This window comes from Gopherus flavomarginatus, chromosome 23 (genome assembly GCF_025201925.1).
Source record: "Gopherus flavomarginatus isolate rGopFla2 chromosome 23, rGopFla2.mat.asm, whole genome shotgun sequence".
NCBI lineage: Eukaryota > Metazoa > Chordata > Testudines > Testudinidae > Gopherus > Gopherus flavomarginatus.
This window is the reverse complement of record NC_066639.1, coordinates 10176468-10198614: the sequence shown is the minus strand read 5'-3', so window position 1 is coordinate 10198614 and position 22147 is coordinate 10176468. Positions and strand designations below refer to the sequence as shown.

General features: G+C 48.9%; 2 non-coding genes across 2 annotated transcripts; one reads left to right on the top strand and one right to left on the bottom strand.

Annotated features, from left to right (window-relative positions):
* Window positions 1-7831: 7831 nt before the first annotated feature.
* On the bottom strand, window positions 7832-7903 carry TRNAA-UGC (transfer RNA alanine (anticodon UGC)). Its single transcript has one exon. It is a non-coding gene; the product is annotated as a tRNA-Ala (tRNA).
* A 13905-nt stretch (window positions 7904-21808) lies between these two features.
* Window positions 21809-21890, top strand: TRNAS-GCU (transfer RNA serine (anticodon GCU)). Its single transcript has one exon. It is a non-coding gene; the product is annotated as a tRNA-Ser (tRNA).
* The last annotated feature ends 257 nt before the right edge of the window (window positions 21891-22147 follow it).

Genomic DNA, 22147 nt, shown 5'->3' with positions numbered 1-22147 from the left:
GGCAGGTGGGCTTTAGGGCACAGAGAGGTGCAGTGACTTTTCCCAAGGCTAATGTAACCCTTCTGCCCCTCTAAGTTGGCAGCAACAAGGGCCGGGTTCAGTATCCAGAGGTTCCGTTTCAATAACCCAATGCCAAACCAGCTCGAGCCCCCACCCAGTGACCTGGGAAAATCTTACACACACCCCTAGGCGCCTCAAAGAGGCAATGCTTCCCCTCTCGCAAGCACAGAGTCTCGGTGTAGCAGAAAAGATTTAATACATGAGATAAACAACAAACACTAAATTGGGAAAAACACCTCTACTAGAGTTCATAGACCAAACCGTGAGCAAAGACCCACCCCAGGAAATTGGGCTGTGTCCTCTTTCCTAGGCTCTTGAGTCCAGCAACCCCCAAATCACCCACAGTCCCAAAAGTCTCTGTCCTGGGTCAGTGCAGCCCAAAGTTCGAGAGTCTATCTGCAGGTCTCCCCCCCCAGCCTGGTAGAAAGGGGCACCTTACGTGATCCGGGGCCAACTGCCCTGCCTCTCCGTGGATTCTGCTCCCGCCTTCTCCACGAACTGCTCCGCTTTACCAGCCGCTCCACTCTGCTGCTCCAGCCGTTCTCAGAAACTGCTCCGCTCCGCCAGCTGCTCTGCTCCACCAGCTGTTCTGTGAGCTGCTCCAGTTGTCCCTGCAAACTGCTCAGCTCTGCGGGCCGCTCACAGCTACTCCGCTCTGCCAGTCGCTCCGCTGCCACTAGCTGTCCCGTGATCCGCTCCAGCCGTCCCCACAAACTGCTCCACTCCGCCAGCAGCTCTGTTCCACAGTATAGCTTTGGGCTCCCCACTAGTTAGCACAGTACTCAGTGCTCTCAGCTCAGTGATTTTAGCTCTTTAGTGATTTTCAGCTCTTAGTGATTCCAGCTCATAGTAGGGGAGCCCCAGTGCTAGTGCACCATTAGCCCAAAGTGATTTCAGTTCAGTAACCTGTAATTAAATTCTTAAGGGAATAAAAAAACAACTCTGACATTCCACAGTGGAGAGAGGAGGGGGTGCAACTGGTGCTTCTGGCTCCACAAGGAGACTGCACCACCAGGCACAAATACCTGTCCCCAGCCTCTCTCAGTTCTCTGGGTTTTGGAACCCATGTCCCATGTCTAGCCAGTACCACCCAACTGAGGGTGAGCAATTTGTCACCAAGCAGTCCCACAGCTTGGCAGTCTGGGATAGGGTGGGCGTGCCTATGCAAATACACTCTCTCACATTCTTTCCACCAGATGTCAGGGTAGAGCTTATCCTGACTCTGCTTACACTAAACAGGGAGTCTGTGGTATAGTAGAAACTCAAACCCAGAACACCTGAGCCCGAGTCCTGCGCCTTAACCGCAAGGCAACATTCCCACCGAACGAGAGAGAACCTCCTCTGCCACTTTGAGTGTGTGGGTGGGAGCAGCCACTGGACAGAGCTGCCAGGAGGTGGGGAGGTTGGATAGTTGAGGGGTGATTAGTGGGTCTGGGGGTCTCTGGAGGGGGCGGTCATGGGACAAGGAGCAGGGGGGTTGGATGGGTTGAGGGCTCGGGGGGTGCCTGTCGGGGAGTGGAGTAGGGTCGGGGCAGGCAGGGAGCAGAGGGAGTTCGATGGGTCAGGAGTTCTGGGGGGTCCTGTCAGGGGGCAGGGAGCAGTTGGATAGGAGTGGGAGTTCTGGGGGTCTATCTGGGGGCAGGGGTGTGGATTAGGGTCAGGGGGACAGGTAGGGGGCAGGGTCCTAGGGAGGCAGTTACAGTGGGGAGGTCTCAGGAGGGGGACCAAACCCTGGGATAGGTTTTGCAGCAAGACAAGATAGCACAGTAGCCAATGGTTAACAGGTTACATAATGTCTCCACCCTTGGTCTCAAGTTAGTAAGTTAACATTTCATTAACACTTTGATAAAATGTTATTAGTATAAAATATATATGTTGAATTCTGATTTGGGGTCCATAGGAATGGAGCAACTCCTTTGATTGTCCAACAGGTACATTCCTAGCGGTTAAAGCAAAGAAACAGTGAAAGTATATGGCAATAAAGATTGTTTTCTGTGTGTCTGAAGGCAGGCATTGGTCCTTGGGAAGGGAGGTGAAAGGATGCCATATCTTATACTGACATGTGCCGACTTTTCATAAACTCAAGGGTGGATCTGTGGGAAGAACGTCTCCCTACAGAAGAGACTGACACAATAGGAACAGGGATTCTTTGTTCAATCTGCAACTTTGAATAAGACACAATTCTTTAGTTCTTAGCTCCAACACCTGGCAATTTGCTGACCAAGCCAATCTTAGCAAACAAGGCTTTCTGTTAACCCAGCTTTCTTTTAGCTGGTCACTATTTGCTAGGCTTCTCGTCCCTTGACCCTACTCTGGACTTTGGGTCTGGAAAAGAGCTGGCACAATCCATAGACCAGGTTGTTATACAAAATGCAAGTGAATTTTAACCCTTCACGTACAGTAATGGCAAAGTTCTTGGTTCAAGGTTGTAGCAGTGATGGAATAAACTGCAGGTTCAAATCAAGTCTCTGGAGTCCATCCACAGCTGGGATGGGTCATTCAGTCCTTTGTATAGAAATTCAGTTTGTAGCAATGTCCCTAAAGAGGTGTGAAGCAGGATTGGAGACAAGGCATCAGCCTTTTATAGTCTCTTGCCATGTGGTCTTTGCTTTCTTTGTCCCAATGACACTCTATCCAGCACTTGGCATAGAAAAACCTTAGAATTCTGTCCATAGGCAGGTCCCTGCATACCTTGCTGAGTCACAAGGAGTATCTGCCTTCTCTCAATGGGTCGATTGTATAGCTGATGGTCCTTAATGGGCCATCAGGCAGGCTAGGCAGAACTGACACCAACTTGTCTGGCTGGGGTGTTCCCTGGAAGCAGAGCACAAATTTGAAATAGGGACAGGATAGAGCCAATATTCATGACGTCAGCTACAAAAATGATACACATCTAGAGATAGCATCATTATAATTAACCAATCAAAACCTCTCCATAAACCCCTTACACAACAACCTTTCTACAATTTTGGTTGCAAATATAGAACCGTGGCTGCAACAGTGATCTATACAGTTACAGATTATGTCAATAACGTCACAGGAGGTGACACGGCATCAGTGAGACTGATACTGGAATACTGCCTCCAGTTTTGGTGTCCTCATTTGAAACAGATGTTGTGAAATTGGAGCTGAAGGAGCAAAGAGCCACCAAATGTTCTGAGGGCTGGAGAAAAATGCCTTCTAGTGAGTTATTGAAAGAGCTCAACCTTTTTAGCTTCTCAAAAGAAGATTGAAAGGTGATTTCATTGAAGTGTTGAAGTGCCTTAATGGAGAAAAAAGATTGGGTGTTAAAGGGCTCTTTAATCGAGCAGAGAAAGACATAACAAGACCCAATGATTGGAAGGTGAAAAGAGACAAATCCATGTTACAATTAAGCCCCAAATAGTCAACAGTGAGGATGATTCACCACAGGAACAAGCTACCAAGGAAAGTGGTGGATTCTCCATCTCCTGATGTCATTCAATGAAGACTAGATGCCTTTCTGGAATGTGTTTGCCTCAAAAGTAGCTATGGTGTCATACAGGAGGCCTGTGATATGCAGGGGGTCAGATCAGATGCTCTAATGGTATCTTCTGCCATAAAGTCAACTAATTTCTGAAAAACTGAGTGTAGCATTGGGAGCAGAGTCTGATGTTTTCCTGTCTAGCCGGCTTGTTGCCTAGAATGAACGCTCCTTGAGTGGGGTGATCCACAGGGAGTAGCTCAAACCTCCAAAGTGCCTGGCCAGGGGCAAGACATTGGCACAGCAAGGGAAGGGGTGTGGCAGTGACATCACAAAGGCCTTTTGCAGGACCTCAGACTATTGGTCAAAGGTGGTGGGGAGGTGGGCACCTCACAGAGAGATGCTGACATCATCCAGGCAGGACAGGGGCGAGGGACTAGGGAAACCTCAGAGACCCCTATGGCTTTGCTTCAGCAAGTCTCCTTCTCCAGGTCTCTCTTTGAGGACTGAGAGAGTATTCGGGTTCACGGATGTGAGCGCCAGGAGGAACCTCTTTCGAGTTTTCTCGTTCCCTTGTAGTGATTTTACTAAAAAAAGCCATCCCTGTTTAGATGGTAAGAAACCTGTTCAGTCTGATCCATCTGGTGACAGTTGAATTCTAGGCATGGAAAACACAAGCTTAAGGAGGCAGAATTTTATTCCACACCTGGGATTTTGTCTCTTAGAATCACTGGGGACACTAGGGTTTGTCCTTTTTGTTTCACATTTTCCTCCATCCCTCCCTTCCTCCCTCCCTCCCTCCTTTCTCTTCGTCTCTTGCTTTTCTACTTTCTCCTGTTCCCCTCCCAACAGAAGGAGAGGGGTGTGTGTGTGTGTGTGTGTGTGTGTGTGTGGTGAGACAGTGCTCTGGAGTTCTCACTGTGGAAGGTCCACCCAAAAATGTGGGGCTGAACTAAGGCTCGGGCAGTGATCCCCACCAGTGACCTGGGCCATCCTTTGGGCTCTCTGGTGAGAACCCTCAGCCTCCCGTCCTCCGTCTCTACCCTGATTGGCTGAGCAGGGGGTTATTGACAGGGAGGAGACTCAGCTCCTTGTTGTTCTCTTTTAAGACCAAGGAAATAAGTCAGAACCAGTTCTGTGTTTGATGAGTTTTGCTGCTTCCCTGCATTAATTGTCTCTGAGCAGTTCATGATTCTCTCTAACATTGCAGTTCTCCTCAAATACTTGCTGAATAATTACTGTCAATGTCGTTGGTCTGGAGCTCATCTGAATGATGGTCGTTGGTCTGGAGCTCATTCAATGTCTGAAATTCAAGATCCGATGGTTAGTTTGAAAATCAGGGCTCTGGAGGCCTATTCCCAACTCTGCCTCTGACTGTCTCTGTGACCTAAGACAAATCAATTCTCCTTTCTCAGCCTCAGCTTCTCCCTCTTTCAAGTAGGGATAATAATGATCCGCTCCGACGTACCTCACGGTGCATGGAGGCAGGGCTGGCTCTAGGTCTTTTGCCGCCCGAAGTAAAACAAATTTTGGCTGCCCCCACCCCATCCCTGGGCCCCCCACACACACTCTCCTGCTGCCCAAGCCCTGGGCTCCCCCCCCACCTGCACCCCCTGGCATTCCAACTCTGGGCGTCCTCCCAACCGCATCCCCCTGCCATCCCAGCCCTGGGCTCTCCCCTCCACACACCCGTGCTGCCCCAGCTCTGGGCTCTCCCCACCCACCAGTGCTCCCCCACCCACACACCCCCTGCCGTCCCAGCCCAGCCTGACTGGCTGTGTGACCTGAGACAAGTCAATTCTCTTTTTCAGCCTGAGCTTCTCCATCTTTCAAGAAGGGATAATAATGATCTACTCCTACCTACCTCACAGTGGGTGGAGGATGGGGATCCATTGGAGAGTGTCACTAGGAGTAGGGCATAATATGAGGTGTCCTATCACGTTTACTCAGAGAAGATTAACACATAATAGAATAGCTGAAACAGTCTATTTTATTTGTTTTTTTTTATTTTGAAATTGGTAAAAGCAGCAACGACTTAGCTCAGACTGAAGCATCTGATCTAATGTTCGAGCTTTAAGTGTCTCCTCTTTGCGTGTGATGAGACAATTTAACACACTGTGACAAGCAGGAGATGCTTTTGTTTTCAACAAAATACTTTTGCAAAGAACTTTCATCCTACTTGTTATGATTTTGAGAAACAAACCGGTTTAGTCTGAATGGGATTTTCTGATAAAAACGGTTTCAATGAAATTTCCCCACCATCTCGATTCCTGGGCTCTATCCCTACCTCTAGGGGAGAGGGGGACGGTTTGTCCTTTAGAACAGGAGTCAGGACCAGTGGCTTCTCTTTCTGGCTCTGCCACTACCTTTCTGTGTAGGCCCTTGGGTAGGTCACTTCCCTTCTCTGTACCTCAGGCTCCTCCCCATCTGTCCAATGGGAACAGGGACAGTTCTCAAACTCTGAGCAGTCATGAGCCTGAGTGAGATAAGGGGCATTAAAGCCCTGTGTGAAGGAGAAAGGGGAGTTTCACAGTGTTTAGCACCAAGGAATTCTAAAGTTTGCTAAAGTGTCTAGTCTGCGGAAACAAGAAATGGTCAGGGCCTAACTTTTATAAAGCCCATTCAGGGATGTGAGTCCCTGTCTTTTAGGTACCTGGGGTTCTTTGCCAGCAGGAGAGAAGAGGTTCCTGCCTCCATTTTTGTGGCCTAAACAAACCGGCTGTTGTGGCCCAGTTCTCGTCTGAGATCCCTGAAAAAGAACATCTTCCCATCCATGAACAAGACAGGACCTAACATGCTAGTTACATTTTAATAACACAAAAGCCTCCTCAAACCCAGTGTCACAATCACTGGAATGATTTTGACTTGATATTTTACCGGCTGCAGACACAAAGTGAGTTAAATTACAGTTTCTGTTCAGAGTCAGTGCACACACAAGAATCCGGAGGCTTTTCATTCCTTAGGTTCTGCTGCCATTTCATTTCTGTCCTCTTCCAAGATTGATCATTGTGCAAAGCAATGTTTGGCCTTGGGAGTGTCCCCTCTGATCCTGCCTGCCGCCTACGGGCAATTTAAAAGGGCCCAGAGATCCCTGCCACCACCACCACCAGCACAAGGGGGCTAAAGCAGTTTCCTGCTCGCCCTCGCTCCATGTGGCATGCCACCCTCGGAAGCAGCTGGCACATCACTGCAGCCCCTGGGGCGTGTGGGGGTCTCCCCAAGTGCCAACTCTGCCTACTGTGGCAATGGGAGCTGTGGGGTGGAGTCTGCTGGCAGCGGTGCACAGAGACACTCCCAGCCCTCCTGCTTAGAGGCTGCTTCCAGAGAGGGGTGCGCATTGCTTTTTGGAAATGCCCGAGGTAAATGTTGCACCTCTCACCCTCTCCTCCACCTCAAACACCCTGCTCCAACTCAAACCCCATATCCGCACCCAAACTCCCTCCAAGATCCTGCCCACCACACCCACTCCTGCACCCCAACCCTCTGACTGAGCCCAGACCCTGCACCCAAAGTCTTTCCCAGAGCCAAATCCCTCTCCCTCCCACACCCAAGCTCCCTCCCAGAGCCTGACACAGGTGTTGGGTGGGGCAGGACTTGGTCCCATTCTGGGTACCACCAAAAATTTTACAAACCTGCCACCTCTGTCCAGCCCAACCTTCTGCTGATTCACCTCAGCCCACACCCGTGCAGAGTTTGAAGCTTTCATTGCTTAAATGCAAGGACGCTGAGGGATTTCAGCTCCCCTTTGCCCAGAGGGAAGCTTCACCCCACTCCCAACCAGGTTCTTGTCCACGGGATCACTGTAGGGGGGTTGGGTCCCTCTGAGTCTTTTCTCTCTCTAGGACAGGCCAGGGTGCAATAACTGGGGCATCTGAGCACCCAGGACCTTCTGTGGGGCTGCCATTCCCCTTCCCCTTCTGTGGTCCCATCTGTCACTGGCTCCAGCCTTTTTTCTATCCATCATCAGCACCATCTCAAGCCAGCTGCACCCGCCTCAAAAAGTCAGTGTCCTCTGGTGGGTGTAAATCACTGACCTCTCTCCTCTCTGAGCAGTGACTGCCCCTCTGTTTCCTTGCCTCTCGGGCTGTGCAGATGGGACCTTTCCCTCCAGTGCTGGAGGATTCGCCCTTCTCATCTACCATTGTCCCAAGCAGCACAGCGGGTGGGAATCTTAAACTTACCGAGGTGACTTAGGAGCAGAAACTCCCCCAGGAGCTTCCATGCAATTGTCCCTTGCCCCTCACTGAGCAGGACTGAAGCTCGGGCAGGAAGCCTGGTGGGCCACATCCCCTCTGGGCATGAGCAAAGCAGCAGGGTGAAAAAAGAACCTGGAGATGCTGGGGATTGAACCCAGGGCCTCATACATGCAAAGCATGTGTTCGACCACTGAGCTACACCCCCACCTTGGGCAGGTTCCCTGCTCTGAGGGCTGAACCTGCTGTCCTGGAGGTTGGTGGCTCATGGGGGACACTTTGCAGCAGGGCAAGATTCTACACAGCAGAGGAGGCAAGAGAGAGTGCATGCCCTGGACCCAGGGTGCAGCGATACAAGACTCAGCCCTCACACTGCATTGGCTGGGTGCAGGGGTGAAAGTAACTTACAGGACTTACCGGTACTGCGGGAGTCCTTAGGGGGCGTGGCCTCATCCAGAAGAGGTGTGACCTCTCAAGAGTTAAAGGCCCTGGGGCACCAGCTATGGCTGGGAGACCCAGAGCCTTTAAATCAACCAGGGGCTCCTAGCTGAAGAGGGGGCTGGGAGCCCCCCGGGGCTCATGGGGCAAATTAAAGGGCCTGGGCCTCCAGCCACCAGGAGAACCCCTAGCTTTGTGGGCCTGGGGCAGGGATTTAAAGGGCCCAGAGCTCCTGCCGCTGAGGGGAGCCCCGAGCCCTTTAAATCCCGGCCCCAGCCCAGTCACCAGAGCCGCGGCCGGGATTCAAAGGACTCTGGGCTGCCTGCAGCCGTGGGGAGCTCTGAGCCCTTTCAATCCCGGCCCCAGCCCGGCCGCTGGAGCCCTGGCCATGGGCAGTCCAGAGCCCTTTCAATCCCCACCATAGACGCCAGTGCGGTCCAACATGGAGTACTGGCTCTTGCCGGTACGCCATACCAGACTGGACTGGCTTACTTTCACCTCTGGGTGGATGGGTGGTGCTGCAATCCCCTGCTAGAAAGTAATGGTGGTGGGGGACTCTGTGAGCAGCTCAACACCCAATCCTGGTGGCAGACGCAGTGTGGGGGATTCCAGATGTTTCTAGGATCCACTATTTCCACCTGCCTGTAAAATCCAGCTTTCCCCAGCACATTCACTGCAGTGCTCTTGGGTCAGTGTTTCCATGGCTGCACAGCAAAGAATCGCTCCCAGTTTCCTCTCTATCTGCAGCAGGATTAGCCTGTGTCGGTGGTTAATGAGGTGGATCTTGTAGTTTGTTATTCATTCCCCACCTTGATAATTCAGACAGTCCCTTTCCTACTCAAATCCCCAGCACTTCAGTGACCCTGGTAGCAGGGGGTGGGTTTTCCCTGAAGGCCTGAGATTTTCAGGGGGTCTTTTTCCCTCCAGCTGGAGTGAACTCAGCTTTTTGCCATCCCAGACATTCCATGAAATGACAACAGCAGCATAAAGAAAGAGAGGAGGGAACATCTCATGGCCAGGGCTGGATGTGCCCAGGGCCCCCCTGCTTAGCCATTGGTTCCATGGAATTTGGCCACCTGCTTTGCACAAGGGACAGAGAAAGATCTTGCTGTTCTTGTGTCTGTGCAAAGAAAATTGTGCTTCTGTATGAAAGAGAGGTGGGAAATGGCCCCATGATGGGACAATATCCTCCGGATTTAGACCTAAGGACTCAGGTTGAGAACTGATTTAACTCCACTCATCTGGGATTTAACAAATTCCCTTCCACGGAGACACTGGGAACTTGTGACCTTGATCCAGACTCTGCAGCTTCAGGCTGCTTTAACTCCTGGTAAAAACCTGAACTTGATTCCAAGAAGGGAGAGAGGAGAAGCCTGAAGTTGCCTTTCGTCCAAGGCTGGGATCTCCTGGATGAGTAGAAACGTCCTTCCCTGCTACCAGGGGACAGCAGCTACTGGAGACATAGCAGAGCTCAGAGAAAGGGGGATTGTTGCATTCACTTTATGCGCACAGGGCCCCACTAACTCTAAATCCCGCACTCTAGCAGGAACTTAGAAAGTCAGACCTCGGTCAATGGCAGGACTGGGCTTTGAAAAAGAGATTCGTTTTTCCTCCCCGTCATGAGAAAGAAAGTAAGAGCTGGCAGCTCTGGTGCAGAAAACCACTTTTTCCTCTGGCTGCGGAGCTTCCAACCAGGCGCAGAGGACTGGTGTCTCCTGAAGGGGGGGGGCACAATGTCAAGGTTCAGCCCCATCCCCTTGCAATCAACAGCCCCCCCAGCTGTGAACAGTGCAGGGAGAGGAAGCAGCAAAGGCATACCCTCTCCATTCACCCCTGCAGCAGCTCCTTTGCAGGGAGAGGGCCTGGCAGCACCACATGATGCAGCAGGTGATAGCTAACCCAGGTGGGGCACATGACCCCACACACGCCCTCTGCAAGTGTTGCCTCTGAAATTAGGAACACTGGTGAGTTCAGGGCACAGCTGCACACCCAGAAGAAAGCCCAGCATGACACGCCCAGGGTGAAGGGGGTGCTAACACCTGGCATCAAACCAGAAACCTTTAGATCTTCAATCCAATGCACTCCCAGCTGAGCTACTTTGGCAATGACCATGTACCAAGAAGGCTTAATACACGAGTCGCAGCACATGCTGGGAAGATTTAAATCTGGATGTCACAACACAGGAGCCAAGCAGTGGACTTGGCCTGGAGGGGCAGGCTGGGATTTCCTATATCCCTTTCACTCAAGCCAGCACCTGCCCCCTCACAAGCTGTCACTGGCACCCCGAGGTCGGCAAGAAAGGAGCAGCGGTTCTCACTGGAACAACCTCACCCACGGCTCGCAGGCTTCTCCCAAGCCTAAAACAGAAAACCATCTTGCCAGAAAGCAGCTGACTAGGACTCATCATTCTCAATAGAACATCTCTCCAGTCAGCAATGGCAAATGCAAGATGGACATCGCTTGCTATTTTAGCACTTGGAAATGTCATCAACTAGTCTCTGGATCTCTCGAATGCTGCGCTTCAGCTCATGGGGGAAAGGCGAGAGAAGCGACCTTTCAACTAAAGGCCTGGGGTTAACATCCTAACGCTGTCTCCTACTGTAACACTATTTAATACTGGCCAGCCCTGTGCTGGTGGCAGTTCCATTGCTAAGGTATTAGTACAGTTCAGTTACTTTCAAAATTAAAAAGTTTCTATATGCTTAGAGGAAATGAATTTGTTTGATTTGCTTATATGTGGCATGAATAAATACAGGTTTACAGAACCTAGCCTGCAAATTTATCATCTTATATGACAGAAAAAATCGTGCATCGAAATCATGAACTGAGCTACAAATGCAATGAAAAATAAGATATTCAAAATTTTAACATGGGGGGGGCACCAAAGACATGTCTTGCCTGGGGTGCCACTTGGTCTAGGGGAGGCCCTGTCAGGGAGAACAAGATTTAGTGTCACATCCCTATTTTCAGGCTGTAATCTGTGGGCACCCTGCTCTGCGGGAGGGATCGTGGTAGCCCAGACTCAGGGCTGGAACAGGCCCCTGATTGAGGGGGTGGCTGCATGGTTTACAGCGCTCTGATGTCTCAGACAATGTGTCTCTCCCAAAGCCTCAGATCTGTGTCCCCAGAAGGCTCCTGTGCTACCTCTGCTCCTTTCACCTTCTACAGCAAGGAGCAGCAGCAAGGGTCAGGGATGAGCCATAGGGCACTAGGTGGGGGGCAGAGGCTTCAGGAGCCCAGAGTGTTTGCCTGTCTGGGCATTTTGGCTGAGACCTCAGGGACACATTTTCAGGCAGAATCCCAGGCATCTGTATGAAAGGAGCACAGGGACGTAAGAGCAGCCAGACTTGGTCAGACTGGGTCCGTCTCGCCCAGTGTCCTGTCTTCCCATAGCGGCCAAAGCCAGGTGCCCCAGAGGGAATGAACAGGACAGGTAATCATCAAGTGATCTACCCCCTGTCACCCGCTCCTAGCAAACAGAGATTAGAGACACCTTCCCTGCCCATCCTGGCTCAGAGCATGTCCTCCATGAATCGATTTAGCACTTTTTTTGAGCCCTGTTATAGTCTTGGCCTTCACAACATCCTCTGGCAAGGAGTTCCACACGTTGACTGTGCATTGTGTGAAAAAATACTTCTGTTTGTTTGTTTTAAATGTGCTGCCTATTAATTTCACTTGGTGACCCCTAGTTCTTGTGTTATGAGAAGGAATAAGTAACACTTCCTTATTTACTTTCTCCACACCAGTCATGATTTTATAGACCTCTATTATATTCTCCCTTAGTTATCTTTTCTCCAAGCTGAAAAGTCCCAGGCTTATTATTCTCTCCTCATATGGCAGACACGCCATACCCCTTTCTGAACCTTTTCCAATTCCAATACATCTTTTCTGAGATGGGGTGACCGTATCTGCATGAAGCATTCAAGATGTGGGCATACCATGGATTTAAACAGCGGCAATAAGATTTTCTCTCTTATTTTCTATCCCTTTCCTAATTATTCCCAACATTCTGTTCACTTTTTACCGACCACTGCACACTGAGTGGATGTTTGCAGAGAACTATCCACAGTGACTCCAAGATCTCTCACTTGAGTGGCAACAGCTATTTGACATCCCATCGTTTTATATGTAGAGTTGGGATTGTGTTTGCCAATGTGCATCACTTTGCATTTATTAGTGTTGAATTTCATCTGCCATTTTGTTGCCCTTTCACCTAGTTTTGTGAAATCTCTTTTTAGCTCCTCACAGGCTGCTTTGGACTTAACTGTCCTCTGTAGTTTTGGATTATCTGCAAATTTTGTCACCTCTCTGTTTAGCAGATCGTTTATCAATATGTTGACTAGTCCTGGTCCCAGTATAGACACCACTAGGTACGAGTTTGTATCCTGAAAACTGACCTTTTATTCCTACCCTTTGTTTCCCAGCTTTTAACCAGTTATTGATCCATGTGAGGACCTTCCAGAGGTGAAAGTAAGCTGGTACGTTCTGGTATGGGATACTGGCAAGAGCGGGTACGCTGTGCCAGCCTGGCCTGGCTTTCCCAGTCTGGTGATTTAAAGGGCCCAGGGATTCCTGCAGTGGCCGGAGCCCCAGGCCCTTTAAATCGCCTCCTGAGCCCCCCTGCCAGTGCCCTGGGACCGTTAAATCACCTCCCAAGCCCTTCTGCTGGAGCCCCCAGGAGCAAATCACTGCCATGGATGCTGCTCTCTCCTGCACTATGAACACAGTGCAGGGGTGGTGGGAGCTTCCTTACAGTGGGGCAGGGGCACCGTTGTCTGAACTATGGCACTCTCATGACACCCCTTCCCCAAGGAACCACACTCACACCACCCCTCCCCCTGAGGCCACACCCACAGAACACCTCTTCCTCCCACGACTCCACCCTTCCCCCCCATCACTTGTCCTAACAGCCGGTAAAAGAGTGGCAGGGCCATGACCCCCTAACCCCCTGTTCCAGCACCCCTGAAACAGAGCTAATCAGGCTGCAGCGTGCATGTGTGACAGAGGCTGCTGTGCTGAGCTGAGCCAGTGAGGGAAGCAGGGGCTGGTGTTGGGGCTGTCCCCCTCCCCCTGCCTCAGGACTAGTTGCTTGCAGCAGCTGTTTGAACTAAGAGACAGTGTGCCCACACACTCACTCACTCTTCCCCGCCCACTCAAACACATTGCAGTTGAAAAGCAGCTGGCAATCTAGTAGGATTCCCATGGAACAATGCGATAGAGAAACCTGCATCATGTGATGCTGTACCAGCCCAGGAGGCCTTGCAAAACCTTCCCAAAGCACCTGCAGCCAGATGCACAGTTACCCACAGTGCACTGCTCTCTGTGACCATCCAAGAGTCTAGCATGGATGTGCTCTGGTAAGACAAGAGGCATAGTGTGGATATGCAACAAGTGTTGAATTCAAACACTGTAAAGCCACATTACCTAAGAGTGCAGACCTAGCTTGACAGCGAGGCGAGACAAGACCCAGCTCCCTTGAAACTAAAGGACCACAACTTCCTCCATAGTTCACAGGATTTGAACCTGCGTGGGGAAACCCCAAAGGATTTCTAGCCCATTGCCATAACCACTCAGCCACAACTATTTGCTTAAGAGGTGTCTCTCACTACACTCTAGTTCTGTTCTCACTGAGTGATCAATTCCAGTTGTTTCCTCAGACCAGCTTCCACAGCACACTCACTGCTGTGCCATTGTGTAAGTGTGTCCATGGCTGAACTGCAAGAATTCCTGCTCATTTCCCTTCTGGCTGGAGCATGAGGAAAATGTGTTTGTGGTCAATGATGTTCCTGTAGATTGTTGTCCATTTCCTGCCTTGATCATTCAGACAGTTCCTTTACCATCATATCCCCAGCACATCAGGGATTGCAATAGCAGGGGGCAGGTTTTCTCTGGGGCACTGAGATTTGTCAGGGGGTTGGTGGCTCCTTTTTCTCCTCATCCTGGAGTAAACTCGGCTTTTTATTCCATCCTTGATGTTTCAAGGCACAACAACAGATGACCGAGGAAAGAGATGAACAGGGCGGGCCTCAGGGGAGGGGCAGAGAGGTGCAAGTGGTGGGCAGGGCCGGTCTCATGGGTGGGGCAAAGAGGTGTGGGTGGTGGACAGGGCAGGTCAGGGGAGGGGATAGAGAGGTGTGAGTGCTCGGCAGGGCTGGTCGTTGGGGAGGGGGCAGAGAGGTTTGGGCAGGGTGAGTCTCAGGGGAAGGGCAGAGAGGTGGGGGTAGCAGGCAGACCTTGGGGGTGGGGGTGGAGAGACACAGGGAGGTTTTCGGGGAGGAGAGGAGTGAGCAAAAGGTGGACCAGCAGGCCTCAGCCAAAGAGAAAGAGCGGGGGTGGGAAGTGGCCAAATGGGAGTGAGAGCAGAGCACAGGTGGGGCCTCAGAGGGAGGAGAATGAGTCAAGGGGATGGAGTGGGCAGGGCTGCCCAGAGGATTCAGGGGGCCTGGGGCAAAACAATTTTGGGTGCCCCTTCCATAAAAAAAAGTTGCAATACTATAGAGTAATATATTCTCATGTGATCCCTGCAGGGCCTGGGGCAAATTGCCCCACTTGCCCCCCCTCTGGGTGACCGTGCCCTCAGCCTCTCCTTGTAAGTCTCCTGCCCCCTAATCATTTTTGTTGCCCTCCCCTAGACTCTCTCCAATTTGTTTCTGTAGTGGGAGGGCAAAAACTGGACGCAATGCTCCAGATGTGGCCTCACCAGTGCCGAATAGAGGGGAATAATCACTTCCCTCGATCTGCTGGCAATGCTCCTACTAATCCAGCCCAGCACGACCAGTTACCCATATTGAATGCAGACCCAGCAATATTTGATCAATTGGTTACTGTCCATTCAGGAAGTTCTTTCCTACCTATTCATAAAGAATGAAGATGCTCTGAGCAGAGGGGAGAGAGCTGTCCCGTCCATGTAGTTAATTCATCTCCCCGAGTGGTGGTAGCTACGTCACTGGGGGAAGCTATGTGGGTGGGTGAGCAAGCTGTGGTGTCTCCATGTATGTATAAGTTTAATCAAACCCCATTTTTAAAAGCACTGTGGTCTGGGAAGAGAACAGGAGATCTCTGAGGCAGGGCCTGTCCTTCAAAATCTTTAAGATCACTGACTTACCCCCACAACAGTCATGGGGGTACAGCTCAGTGGTAGAGTGTTTGACTGCAGATCAAGTAGTCCTTGGCTCTAATCCCAGTGCCCCCTTACAAACTTTTTCCTTCAACTGAAATAATGGCATTTTCATTATGTTGAGGAGTTACACTGAATAGGGATCCCTGAAATGAATGGAAACACTCAATGTTTTCCTGTACAAATGCATGAAAATCTAGCAAACATGTTCCTTCACTGAAATCAGTTCCAATCCTCTGAAGGATTAAAGAATCCTTATTGAGGTTGCAGGAAAAAACCATCCCGATGTGCAGAAAGAATAGTAAACATGGCAGGCGACCAGCTTGGCTTAACAGTGAAATCCTTGCTGATCTTAAACGCAAAATAGAAGCTTACAAGAAGTGGAAGATTGGACAAATGACCAGGGAGGAGTATAAAAATATTGCTCAGGCATCCAGGAGTGAAATCAGGAAGGCCAAATCACACTTGGAGTTGCAGCTAGCAAGAGATGTTAAGAGTAAGAAGAAGGGTTTCTTCAGGTATGTTAGTAACATGAAGGAAGTCAAGGAAAGTGTGGGCCCCTTAGTGAATGAGGGAGGTAACTTAGTGGACAGAGGATGTGGAAAAAGCTAATGTACTCAAAGCTTTTTTTGCCTCTATCTTCACAAACAAGGTCAGCTCCCAGACTGCTGCACTGGGCAGCACAGTGTGGGGAGAAGGTGACCAACCCTCTGTGGAGAAAGAAGTGGTTCGGGACTATTTAGAAAACTGGAGACGAGCACATGTCCATGGGGCTCGATGTGCTGCATCCGAGGGGGCTAAAGGAGTTGGCGGATGTGATTGCAGAGCCATTGGCCATTATCTTTGAAAACTCATGGTGATCGGGAGAGGTCCCGGATGACTGGAAAAAGGCTACTGTTGTGCCCATCTATAAAAAGAGAAGAAGGAGGATCCAGGGAACTACAGACCAGTCAGCTCACCTCTGTCCCTGGAAAAATCATGGAGCAGGTCCTCAAGGAATCAATTCTGAAGCACTTAGAGGAGAGGAAAGTGATCAGGAACAGTCAGCATGGATTCACCAAGGGCAAGTCATGCCTGACTAACCTAACTACCTTCTATGAGGAGGTAACTGGCTCTGTGGATGAGGCGAAAGCAGTGGATGTGTTATTCCTTGACTTTAGCAAAGCTTTTGATATGGTCTCCCACAGTATTCTTGCCAGCAAGTTAAAGAAGTATGGGCTGGATGAATGGACTGTAAGGTGAATAGAAAGCTGGCTAGATCGTCAGGCTCAACGGGTAGTGATCAAAGGCTCCATGTCTAGCCGACTTACTGCCTAGAACGAACACTCCTTGAGTGAGGTGATCCACAGGGAGTAGCTCAAACTTCCAAAGTGCCTGTCCTGAGGCAGGACATTGGCACAGCAAGGGACGGGTGTGGCAGTGACATCACAAAGGCCTTTTGCAGGACCTCAGACTATTGGTCAAAGGTGGTGGGGAGGTGGTGACCTCACAGAGAGATGCTGACATCAGCCAGGCAGGACAGGGGCGAGGGGCCAGGGAAACCTCAGAGACCCCTGTGGCTTTGTGTCAGCAAGTCTCCTTCTCCAGGTCTCTCCTTGAGGACTGATAGAGCATTCGGGTTCATGGATGTGAGCGCCAGGAGGAACCTCTTTAGAGATTTCTCCTTCCCTTGTAGTGATTTTACTAGAAAACAGCCGTCCCTGTTTAGAAAGTAAGAGCCTCCTGGAGGTTTGAAACCTGTTCAGTCTGATCCATCTGGTGACAGTTGAATTCTAGACATGGAAAACACGAGCTTAAGGAGGCAGAATTTTATTCCACACCTGGGATTTTGTCCCTTAGAATCAGTGGGGACATAAGCGTTTGTCCTTTTTCTTTCAGCTTTTCCTCCATTAATCCTTCCCTCCTTTCTCTTCTTCTCTTGCTTCGTTTCTCCTTTTTCCTATTCCCCTCTCAACACCAGCAGGTGTGCTTCTGTGTGTGTGTGTGTTGCGGGGGAGTGCTCTGCAGCTTGCACTGTGAGAGATCCACCCAAAAATGTGGGACTGAAAGAGTGCTTGGGCAGTGACCTCCAGCTGTCACCTAGGCCATCTTTTGGTCTCTCTGGTAAGAATCCTCAGCCCCCATCCTCAGTCTCTACCCTGATTGGCTGATCAGAGGGTTATTGACGGGGAGGAGACTCAGGTCCATGTTCTTCTCTTTTAAGCCCAAGGAAATAAATCAGAGCCAGTTCTATGTTTGACAAATTTTGCTGCTTCTCTGCATTAATGGTCTCTGAGCAGTTCATGATTCTCTCTAACATTGCAGTTCTCCTCAAATACTTGCTGAATAATTACTGTGCACTGTTGTTGGTCTGGAGCTCATCTGAGAGCACATTATTCAGGTCATTCAATGTCTGAAATTCAAGATCCGATGGTTAGTTCCAAAATCAGGGCTCTTGGATCCTATTCCCAACTCTGCCTCTGACTAGCTATGTGATCTAAGACAAGTCAATTCTCCTTTCTCAACCTTAGCTTCTCCCTCTTTCAAGTAGGGATAATAATGATCCACTCATACCTACCTCATGGTTGGTGGAGGATGGGGATCCATTGGAGAGTGTCACTAGGAGTAGTGCATAATATGAAGTGTCCTATCACGTTTACTCAGAGCAGATTATGACATAATAGATTAGCTGAAACAGTCTTTTTTATTTGCATTTTTTTATTTTGGAATTGTTAAGAGCAGCAACGACAGCTCAGACTGAAGCATCTTATCTAATTTTCAAGATCTAAGTGTCTCCTCTTTGTGTGTGACGAGACAATTTAACACACTGTGACAAACAGGAGATGCTTTTGTTTTGCAACCAAATCTTTTTGCAAAGAACTTCCATCTCACTTGTTATGATTCTGATAAACAAACTGCTTTAGTCTGAATGGGATATTCGGACAGAAACGGTGAGAATGAAATTTTCCCACCATCTCAATTCCTGAGCTCTATCCCTGCCTCTGGGGGGATTTGTTGTCTGTTAGAACAGGAGTCAGGACTGGTGGATTCTCTTTCTGGCTCTGCCACCGCCTTGCTATGTAGGCCCTTGGGTAGGTCACCTCCCTTCTCTATACTTCAGGCTCCTCCCATCTGTCCAATGGGAACAGGGACAGTTATAGACTCAGAGACTCTAGGACTGGAAGGGACCTCGAGAGATCATCGAGTCCAGTCCCCTGCCCTCATGGCAGGACCAAATACTGTCTAGACCATCCCTAATAGACATTTATCTAACCTACTCTTAAATATCTCCAGAGATGGAGATTCCACAACGTCCCTAGGCAATCTATTCCAGTGTTTAACTACCCTGACAGTTAGGAACTGTTTCCTAATGTCCAGCCTAAATCTCCCTTGCTGCAGTTTAAGCCCATTGCTTCTTGTTCTATCATTGGAGGCTAAGGTGAACAAGTTTTCTCCCTCCTCCTGATGACACCCTTTTAGATACCTGAAAAATGCTATCATGTCCCCTCTCAGTCTTCTCTTTTCCAAACTAAACAAACTCAATTCCTTCAGCCTTCCTTCATAGATCATGTTCTCAAGACCTTTAATCATTCTTGTTGTTCTTCTCTGGACCCTCTCCAGTTTCTCCACATCTTTCTTGAAATGCGGTGCCCAGAACTGGACACAATACTCCAGCTGAGGCCTAACCAGCGTAGAGTAAAGCGGAAGAATGACTTCTCGTGTCTTGTTTACATCACACCTGTTAATGCATCCCAGAATCACGTTTGCTTTTTTTGCAATAGTATCACACTGTTGACTCATATTAAGCTTGTGGTCCACTATGACCCCTAGATCTCTTTCTGCCATACTCCTTCCTAGACAGTCTCTTCGCATTTTTTATGTGTGAAACTGATTGTTCCTTCCTAAGTGGAGCACTTTGCATTTATCTTTATTGAACTTCATCCTGTTTACCTCAGACCATTTCTCCAACTTGGCCAGATCATTTTGAATTTTGACCCTGTCCTCCAAAGCAGTTGCAATCCCTCCCAGTTTGGTATCGTCCGCAAACTTAATAAGCATACTTTCTGTGCCAACATCTAAATCGTTGATGAAGATATTGAACAGAGCCGGTCCCAAAACAGACCCCTGTGGAACCCCACTTGTTATACCTTTCCAGCAGGATTGGGAGCCATTAATAACTACTCTCTGAGTACGGTTATCCAGCCAGTTATGCACCCACCTTATAGTAGCCCTGTCTAAATTGTACTTTCCTAGTTTATCTATAAGAATATCATGTGAGACCGTATCAAATGCCTTACTAAAGTCTAGGTATATCACATCCACCGCTTCTCCCTTATCCACAAGGCTCGTTATCCTATCAAAGAACGCTATCAGATTAGTTTGACACGATTTGTTCTTTACAAATCCATGCTGGCTATTCCCTATCACCTTACCACCTTCCAAGTGTTTGCAGATGATTTCTTTAATTACCTGCTTCATTATCTTCCCTGGCACAGAAGTTAAACTAACTGGTCTGTAGTTTCCTGGGTTGTTTTTATTTCCCTTTTTATAGATGGGCACTATATTTACCCCCTTCTCCCATGATTTCCCAAAGATAATAGCTAGAGGCTCAGATACCTCCTCTATGAACTCCTTGAGTATTCTAGGATGCATTTCATCAGGCCCTGGTGACTTGCAGGCATCTAACTTTTCTAAGTGATTTTTTACTTGCTCTTTTTTATTTTATCTTCTAAATCTACCCTCTTCCCATAAGCATTCACTGTATTAGACATTCCTTCAGACTTCTCAGTGAAGACCGAAACAAAGAAGTCATTAAGCATATCTGCCATTTCCAAGTCTCCCGTTACTGTTTCTCCCTCCTTACTGAGCAGTGGGCCTACCCTGTCCTTGGTCTTCCTCTTGCTTCTAATGTATTGATAAAAAGTCTTCTTGTTTCCCTTTATTCCCATAGTTAGTTTGAGCTCATTTTGTGCCTTTGCCTTTCTAATCTTGCCTCTGCATTCCTGTGTTATTTGCCTATATTCATCCTTTGTAATCTGACCTAGTTTCCATTTTTTATATGACGCCTTTTAATTTGTAGGTCACTCAAGATCTCGTGGTTAAGCCAAGGTGGTCTTTTGCCACATTTTCTATCTTTCCCAACCATCGGAATAGCTTGCTTTTGTGCCCTTAATAGCATCCCTTTGAAAAACTGCCAACTCTCCTCAGTTGTTTTTCCCCTCAGTCTTGATTCCCATGGGACCTTACCTATCAGCTGTCTGAGCTTACCAAAATCCGCCTTCCTGAAATCCATTGTCTCTATTTTGCTGTACTCCCTTCTACCCTTCCTTAGAATTGCAAACTCTATGATTTCATGATCACTTTCACCCAAGCTTCCTTCTACTTTCAAATTCTCCACAAGTTCCTCCCTATTTGTTAAAATCAAGTCTAGAACAGCTTCCCCCCTAGTAGCTTTTTCAACTTTCTGAAATAAAAAGTTGTCTGCAATGCAGTCCAGGAACTTATTGGATAGTTTGTGCCCTGCGGTGTTATTTTCCCAACATATCTCTGGATAATTGAAGTCCCTCATCACCACCAAATCTTGGGCTTTGGATGATTTTGTTAGTAGTTTAAAAAAAGCCTCATCCACCTCTTCCACCTGGTTAGGTGGCCTGTAGTAGACTCCTAGCATGACATCACCCTTGTTTTTTACCCGTTTTATACTGACCCAGAGACTCTCAACACTTCTGTCTCCTATGTCCATCTCCACCTCAGTCCAAGTGTGTACATTTTTAATATATAAGGCAACACCTCCTCCCTTTTTCCCCTGTCTATCCTTCCTGAGCAAACTATACCCGTCCATACCAACATTCCAATCATGTGTTTTATCCCACCAAGTTTCAGTGATGCCAACAATGTCATAGTTGTATTTGTTTATTAGCACTTCCAGTTCTTCCTCCTTATTACCCATATTTCTCGCATTTATATATAGACATCTAAGATACTGGTCCCAGCTCTTCCCCAACCCCACTCTCAGTCTGGGCCTCTGGCTCCCAGCCCAGCCTCAACCCCTTGCCACTCTCTGCAACCCTCTCCCCAGCAAGCAACAGCCCCACTCCCAGCCCCAGTTCTTGATTGCGGCTTCCGAGGGGCCACAGCCATGGCTAAGAGGGCACAGTGTGAAAGGTTTGGGGACACTGGTTTAGGGTGACATCCTCAATCACGTCTCTGCAGTCCAATAAAAGCTATTCCTCACCCACCTACCCCTCCATCAGGATGGACTAGGTATGTTCTGCTGCCCTTCACTCATACAGGAAGGAGAATGACATTTCATTCCACTCAATCCTAAAGTGATTTCTAACCCACCACCATCCCAAACTGGTCATTTTGGGGAAGTGGCCCCACCATGCTGCATAGCTAGGCAGAGTAGGTGTGTCTGTGCAAACATGGTCTGTTCCTGAAGTCTTTTCCCAGCTCCTCACTAGATGTGAGGGGGGAGCTCATTCAGACCCTGCTTATGCTTAGTATTGGGAAACTCCTTAGTGTCCCTATCTCTGTTGGCCTTAGATTTCTCCTGCTGTCCTTTTTTTTTTCAGCTCAGATGAGGTGGCTGAGTGGTTAAGGTGATGGACTGCTGATCCGTTGTGCTTTGCATGCATGGGTTCGAATCCCATCCTTGTCAGATGCTTTTAGTCTTGACTCTTTTATAGACAACCATCTCCCCCCTTGGTACAATAACAGACCCAACAATGTTGCTTCTTGCAAACAGAAACCTTCTCAGAAACTCGGACACCCCCCCTTGCTATAAATAAAATGTCTAAATCCCAGATTTCTAAAAAATGTCTCTAGTTCTGTATTTCGTATTTTTTATCTCAAAAGGTAATGTTGCTGCAAGCTGAATAAGGCAACGCTTCAAAGGGAAAACATTAGAAATGGTAG